Here is a 7,870-nt window from a genome sequence, read left to right on the forward strand (position 1 = left end):
ACTGCTTCCTTCCTCGTTGGGCTGGAAACATACTGATCAAGAACCTCAGACATTTACAAAAGCTTAAACTATCCCAGCAGCTCAATCTAATACAGCACCTCCAACTAACCCAGTAACTTAAGCCAAAACTGCACTTGCAGTAAATTGATTACCTCAAACTAAAGCTGCCGCCCTAAGTAATCCAGCACCTCAACATAATCTAATACCTCAAGCAAAAACAGCACCTCAGACCAGCCCAGAACCTCAAAATAACCTAATACTTCAAAATAATACAGCCTCCAAACTAATCCAACACCTCAAGCTAACCTAGCACCTCAAGTTAGTCCAGCACCTTAACCTAACCTAGCTCTTCAAGTAGTACAGTACCTCTAACTGGCCCAGCACCTCAAGCTAATACAGCACCTCAAGCTAATACCATGTATCTCTGAAACTGACCACAGCACCCTGAAACTGACTCTGGTACTGCAAACTGTGTTCAGGGACCATAACTGAGGCAGTGTTCAATGACTGACTATCCCATCTCCCCAAATGAGTCAGCATCCTAAAGCTGTCCACAATACGCCCCAAACCGATCACATCATCCGCAAAAAAACACAATACCCAGAAACTGACCCAGTCCCCACACACTTACCTCACCATCCACACATTGATCAAACACCCAAAGCTAACGATGGCATCACACGTTGGGCTTCTGCCTCCTGTAAAATGATAACTGCACTGTCACAGCAAACCACAGCATCTGTAAATGGACCTTAAACAGTGCACATTACCCCAATACTGAGCAGAGAAACCCCAAACCACAACACCCACAAACTGACACAGAACAACAAACATAGACAACGATCTCTGATGATTCAACACGCCCAGACTGATGCCAACACTGAGGGATTGTAGAAATCCCTGACGCTCAGCCTTCGGTGTCAGCCTCGTCATGTGGGTTCATTCTGGGTTCGAGATATGTTTCGTGCATTGAATATTTTTAGGCTGATGAATCAGTGTAAGACTTTGGTTCAATCTTGGATTCTGGGCTTGTTTTCAGTTTCAACACAAATTTGGGTTCTTGGCTTTTCTTTATGTTTATAATTCATTTTACATGAGTTGGTCACTTTAGAATTGGGATTGGTTCAGGGTCCCAGTTCAGTTTTATATTCTGGGTTAGTTTGGTCAATTTGAGATTCTGTGTTGTTTTGAGTTTCTGGCTCAGTATCTGGTTGTAACATACTGCACTCAAACTGACCACAAGAGCTCCAATTAACTCAGAACCCTCAAGACTAACATTCTCCACACATCCAAAAACACCCAGCACTGCAAAATATTCCACAGGACCCCGGCAAAGACTGATCCTCACAGACTGATCTCAATGACCCCTAACATTACATCATACCTAAAAACAGCAGAAGAGCCTTAAATAAACTACAGAACGAACAAGTGAACCAGTGGAGTCAGCTCGGGTTCTGGGCCAGGTCGGGTTTCCAGGTCTGCTTGGTGTTTCGGGTCTGTTTAGGATTTGCCGTATTTTAATATTCTGAGTCCGTTTAGGATAATGGATCAGTTTAGGGTTCAGATCAGCTTGTGGACGGAGCAAGCCCCTATTCCATCTCCCTGTTCCAAAAATCAAATTAATATACGGTCCCCAGATAGGGGACGTATCAGATATTAAACTGATAACAGATTTTTTTTTCAAAAAATATACTTATTCATAAAATTTGTAACAATACAAACAATACAGTTGTCATCACATTTCAAACATACACAATACAGAATATACTTTTTGCAAGATACATAAAGTACAGTTCAATTATGATTCCAACAATACAGTTACACATTGTTCATAATTACAGTTCATGACACTCGAGGGTGCCTTATTGCATTACAATCAATAAGCTTATTGATTACAGATTCATTACAGGTACATTACATTTTATTACATAAATTTGTATTTTACATTCTGCCCGAGGTGGGTTTTCCCTGATTGCAGCCCCTCGGTTTACAATTGCGGGAGAGCTCGAAACGATAGCCTTTCCCCACAGAGCCTTTGCGGCGGCCGCACCCAGCTTCAGTGCATCCCTGAGCACGTGGACCTGGACCTTGGAATGTGCCAGTCTGCAACACTCGGTCGAGGACAGCTCCTTGCGCTGGAAGACCAGCAAATTTCGGGCAGACCAAAAGGCGTATTTCACCGAGTTGATGGTCTTCCAGTAGCAGTTGATATCTGTCTCGGAGTGCTGCCCTGGTAACAGCCCATAAAGCACAGAATCATGTGTCACAGAACTGCTCCCTTGTGGGAGAAACTGGAACCAGTTTAAAAATAAGGGGTCTCCCATTTAAGATGGAGATGAGGAGAAATTTTTCTCTCTGAGGGTCGTGAGTCTGTGGAACTCCCTTCTCCAGAGAGCAGCGGAGGCAGGGTCATTGAATATTTTTATGGCTAAGTTATATAGATTCCTGATTAACAAGGGAGTCAAAGGTTATCGTAGGTACACGGGAAAGTAGGGTTGTGGTCACAATCAGATCAGCCATCATCTTATCAAATGGCAGAGCAGGCTCGAGGGGCTGAATGGCCTACTCCTGCTCTTAATTTGTATGTATGAACCTGGACAGATACCACTGCATCTCTCTCCAGATCTTCTTTGCAAAGGGACATTCCAGGAGGAGATGGGTGACGGTCTCGTCCCCATCGCAACTTCCTTGGGGACAGCGCACGGTGGCACTGAGAGGTCGGGAGTGCATGAAGGATCTGGCGGGAAGGGCCCTTCTCACCACCAGCCAATCTACGTCTTGGTGCTTGTTTGAAAGCTCTGGCGATGAGGTGTTCTGTCAAATGACTTTGGCAGAAAGCCTCATCGCTGCACAATGGGGGAATCCTTCCAATCGAACACGAAGGATTGTTAATGTTGTGTCCACATCACGTACTTCTGTGCCCCAATAGTTTGTTGTGACACACAATCCCACACAATCCATTTCTCTTGTATTTTATACGATTACCGTGCACGTTTCTGTACTTATGGAGGTGTCTGTGGGTTCCTGTGGGCTTGATGTTTGTAATTTCAGCCTCCAATGCCTGTGTTTGAATACAGCCCACACTGACAGGAGGTAAATCTGTTTCACCTGCTGCTTGTAAGGATCCCACATTAAATCAGTCTGGGCAGCATCAATCCATTACTTACTGGGAATGGGCCCACTGCAAATATTGTATTTAATTAATGATCTCACTCAGATAAGATCAGAGCATGTGGAGTCAGGACGAAGAGCAGAATTATTAGCAAGCTGGGTACAAAACAGAAAACAGAGAGTAAGTGTTAAAGGTAGTTACTCAGACTGGCAAAAGTTCTGAGTGGTGAATCACAGGGATTGGTGCTGGGACCACTGTCTTCACCATTTATATAAACGATTTGGACTTGGGAATTGGAAGTATAATTTCAAAATTTGCGGACAACACCAAACTGGGGGGTATAGTTAATACTGAGGAGGAGTGTGACATAATACAGGAAGATATCAATAAATTTGCACAATGGGCGTGTAACTGGCAAATGAATCTCAATATAGATAAGTGTGAGGTTTTAAATTATGATGGGAAGAATAAGTGGGCCACTGCTTCAATAATGGGGTAAAGGAGCAGAGGCGTCTCGGGGTACAGATACACAAATCACTAAAAGTAATGACACAGGTTAATAAGGCCATTAAAAAAAGCAAACCAACACTGGGGTTCATTTCCAGAGGGATAGAATTGAAAAGCAGAGAAGTTATGTTAAACTTATATAGAACCTTGGTTAGACCACACTTGGTGTACTGTGAACAGTTCTGGTCTCCATATTATAAAAATAATATAGAGGCACTTTATAGAGTAGGTGAAAAAAAGATTTACGAGGATGATACCAAAACCGAGAGGTTATGCTTAACAGGAAAGATTGAACAGGCTGGGGCTCTTTTCTCTCGAAAAGAGAAGACTGAGAGGTGACCTGATGGAGATCTTTAAGATTATGAGAGGGTTTGATAGAGGAGTCGTAGAGAAGATATTTCCACTTGCGGGGGAGACCAGAACTAGGGGCCATAAATATAAGATAGTCACTAATAAATCCAATAGGGAATTCAGGAGAAACCTATTTACCCAGAGAGTGATTCGAATGTGGAACTTGCTGCCACAAGGAGTAGTTGAGGCGAATAGCAGAGATGCATTTAAGGAGAAGCTCGATCAGCAGATGAGGGAGAGAAGAATAGAAGAATATGCTGATAGGGTTAGATGAAGCAGGGAGGGAGGGGGCTTGTGTGGAGCATAAACACCGGCATAGACCTGTTGTGGGGAATGGCCTATTTCTGTGCCGGACATTCTATGTAAGATAGGCTGCAGCATGGCTGGTGTTAAAAGTGAATCAGTGTCAAACTGGTGAAAATGTCGGTGCTATTGGGGTGTTGGGGCCACATCACCTTCCTTAGGATTAATAATAATAGTAACAAAACTTCACTCATTTAATCTTCTAATATGCAGAGCATATCTTTGCTTAGTTCGTGAATAATGAACCGAGGCCCTGTGAGTAAAATTGCAACTGACTGTCCACAAAGTTTAACGGAAACTGAGCAACTTGTGTTGATGTATCACCAGCCTGAAAATATAGGGCTCGATTTTAAAAGTAAAGAACGGGTGGGTTGGGGGCGGGGGTGCATTGAAAATTGCCACCATTTCAGACCTGTCTCCAACCCGCCCATTTCCCGTTTTCACGGGGGTGGGCGACCAACCCACTCCCAGGGGGCGGGTCGGGCCTCATAACCTTTCAAGGAGGCTTCACGCATCCATTTTTTACTAATTCCCGATTTCAACCCCGGGGGGGCCGGATTCCTGGGCCTTCTGTTTTACTCCTCGTGAAAGGAGGTGAGAAGGCCCGAGAGTAACAGGTAGGTGCCTAGAAAGGCACAGCTTGTGGGCCCTGAGGAGCAGGAGTGCTTCCCCCAGGCCCAACAAGCCGACCTGCACCGACACCCCTCCCCCGATCCCGGACCCCCGACCCCGATCGTCCCCCTCCGACCCCCGACATTCCCCTCAATGATTGCTGACCCCTGCAATGACCCCCGATCCCATCCCACATGACTTGCGACCCCCGTGCCCACCTATGCCCATCCATGCCCCGTGCTCACCCGTACCCCCCATCCATGCAAACAAAGACTTACCTGAAGACGTCCTCTCCCTGGCTGGTTTCCCGTCCCACTGAGACCAGCCTGTCAATCAACCGGTCAGTCAGACGGGAAACAAAAAAAATAAAAGATGTCCTTTCGTCAAAATCTTAAGGACGTCCCGGAAACCCGTACTCATGGGTTTCCTGACCTCAAATTGACCCGCCCCTTTCCCGGCTCCGTTTTAAAATCACCCTCATAATCTCTGAACATCAACCATGGAGTGGAGTGAACAAATAGGTGGCAGCTGCAGTTAAAGGCAGAGAAATGGAATATATAGAGAGAGATGGGTAGGGAGAGGGAGGGATGTGGAGAGACAGAGCAATGGAATATACAGAGAGAGGGAGGGTGGATAAAGAAAGGGAGCAACTTAAACAGAGAGGGGTGGACGGCAGACAGAGAGATCCAGGAACGGGGCAAAATGCGGGGATTGTGTAGAAAACGGGTCAGCAAAATTGCAGACAACAGGGCCAGGCACAGAGAGAAAGTGGATCGGGACAGAGTGGGAGGGAAGAGAGAGGGTAAAGAGCGATTGATGGGGATGATCGAGAGGGACGAAAAGGAAGTGAGAGAGTGAGGGGTAGGGAAACAGTGAGGTGGACTCAGAGGTGAGAACTCGGTTGGGAGAGAATGGGAGATGGGGAGCAAGGTAGAGAGGGATGCGGATCGAGTGAAAGGGACAGGGAGGGAGGGAGATACACTAGTGTGCAAGGAGTTGGAGGCAAATAAGCAGGGCAGCAGGAATAGTGAGATAGGCAATGGGAGATAGAGAGGGATGAAGACAGATACAGACCGTGTCAGAGAGAGATAGAGACTCGAACGGGAAGGTGGGAGACAGAGAGACAGGCCCACGGACAGCTGTGTTCATGCTGCAGGTCAGCCATTCTTTAAGATGATCTCAGCTATTTCGATTCACAGATTATTCATTTAATGGAAATTTCTTACAGTAACGAGAGAGCAGATCCCCAGTGACACCAGGACCAGAGTTTTATTAACACAGCACATGGAGATTTCTTACACAGTCCAACCCCTTACTGGCAAAGTCACACATTGTACAAAAGGGATCCAACAAACTCCTGAAATTTGTCACTTAGTTACAAAGAGGGTTATTCATATATCAGTGATAACGCCCTTTGTACAACTTGCTGTCTGCAGGAACTGAGCGAACTTGTGCCATGTTTATTTTTTTTAAAAATCTATGTCCCTGACCCCGTCTCCCCGTGTGTCCCCGACCCTGTCTCCCCGTGTGTCCCCGACCCTGTCTCCCCGACCCTGTATTTGGCGTTTTCTCCCTTTCCCTGTCTCCTTCTCTTTCTCTGACTGAAACTTGTCTGATGAGTGGTAACACTGTCATACAAGGTACTTTCTGAATCCTCACTGCCTGTCTGTACAATTCACCTTCTCCCCCTAACCTCTGTGGTGTTGCCGTGGATCTCTTCCAAACACACATTGGCCTCACCCCTTCCTGCTTTGTCAACATCTCTTCCTTTGAGCATTATCTCTGGACTCCTCCTCTTCGATCACCTCCCTGCCGATCCCCATACCCCGCCCTCCCATTGCTCCACTGATCAGATCTCATTGACTTCCATTGGTTTCCTGACCCTCAACACGTTCCCTATAAGTCCCTCCAAGGTTTGCCTGTCCGACCTCTGCAAATGCCTCCATCTCCATGTCCCACACTCTTTGATCCTCCAACACTGGCCTTCTGTGCATTCACTCATTCCTCGGTTCCCCTTCTGCGGCAGTGCCTCCAGCTAACCCGGCTTTACTCTCTGTTAATCCCTTCTGAGTGACGGAAACTTCATCTACTCCTGTGAAATTCCTCCATCGACTATTGTAACTGAGTCATTCGCCTGATTTTTAAAAAAGACTTAACGCCTGTTTTGAAACATCAACAGACCTTCTGCGCCTGAATGATTCCGTGTTTCATGTCAACAAGGAGTGTGAGAGGTTGCAGCCCCTGTTCCACTATTTAAAGGGGCTGCTCCACAACTTCTGGCTGCGTTTCAGTCCCACGCTCCTCATCTTTGGCCACCGACTGAGGAGGAGGGCAGGTCAGTCAGAGGATCTCCTCGTGGGCCTGTCCAAGGTGGCCATCCACAGGTCCAGGTTGGACGGGGCCCGTGGGGGCGGTCGCTCCAACTGTCGGCCTCTCTTCCGCGGAATTCTCCGTGCCTGGGTGGCCCTGGAGATGGAGCACGCGGTGTCTGCCGGTACGCTTGGGGCTTTCCGCGACCGGGGGGCACCGCAGGGACTGGAGTGCATCCTGGACCGATATAATAAAATTTTAATTTGACGCTTATTTTGGGTTTTTTGGTTTTTCTGCACATGAACACACCCTAAACCCCGCTTCTTGTAAAAGGGGGGCCTAAAAACACAAATAAACTCAAAAAAAATCAAGCGTCATTCTGACTGCACTTCCAGTCGACACTTCAGAACCGAGCTGAGTGGAGGTCTGAGCAGAGCAAAACGACAGCCCTTGCCTGCCTCCTGAATCCGGGAGAAGGCGGAAAATAAAACCATCAGTGATTCCCAGACTATTGAGGACCAACGGCTGTTAAAATATCACAGACAGAGTTACAGGAATGTTTTAAGGGGGCCCAGAAATAATTAAAAAAGAGAATTAACCCCACAGATGCTGTCGGCGGGGCTCGATTATCAGTCCGGTCCGGTGGAAACTAATATCCAGTCGCTAATTCACAGC

General features: G+C 46.8%; 1 pseudogene; it reads right to left on the bottom strand.

The window, feature by feature from the left end:
• Nucleotides 1-1,516: 1,516 nt before the first annotated feature.
• Nucleotides 1,517-1,691, bottom strand: LOC137302610 (U2 spliceosomal RNA; annotated as a pseudogene).
• Nucleotides 1,692-7,870: the final 6,179 nt, after the last annotated feature.

Source organism: Heptranchias perlo, chromosome 35 (genome assembly GCF_035084215.1).
Source record: "Heptranchias perlo isolate sHepPer1 chromosome 35, sHepPer1.hap1, whole genome shotgun sequence".
Lineage (NCBI taxonomy): Eukaryota > Metazoa > Chordata > Chondrichthyes > Hexanchiformes > Hexanchidae > Heptranchias > Heptranchias perlo.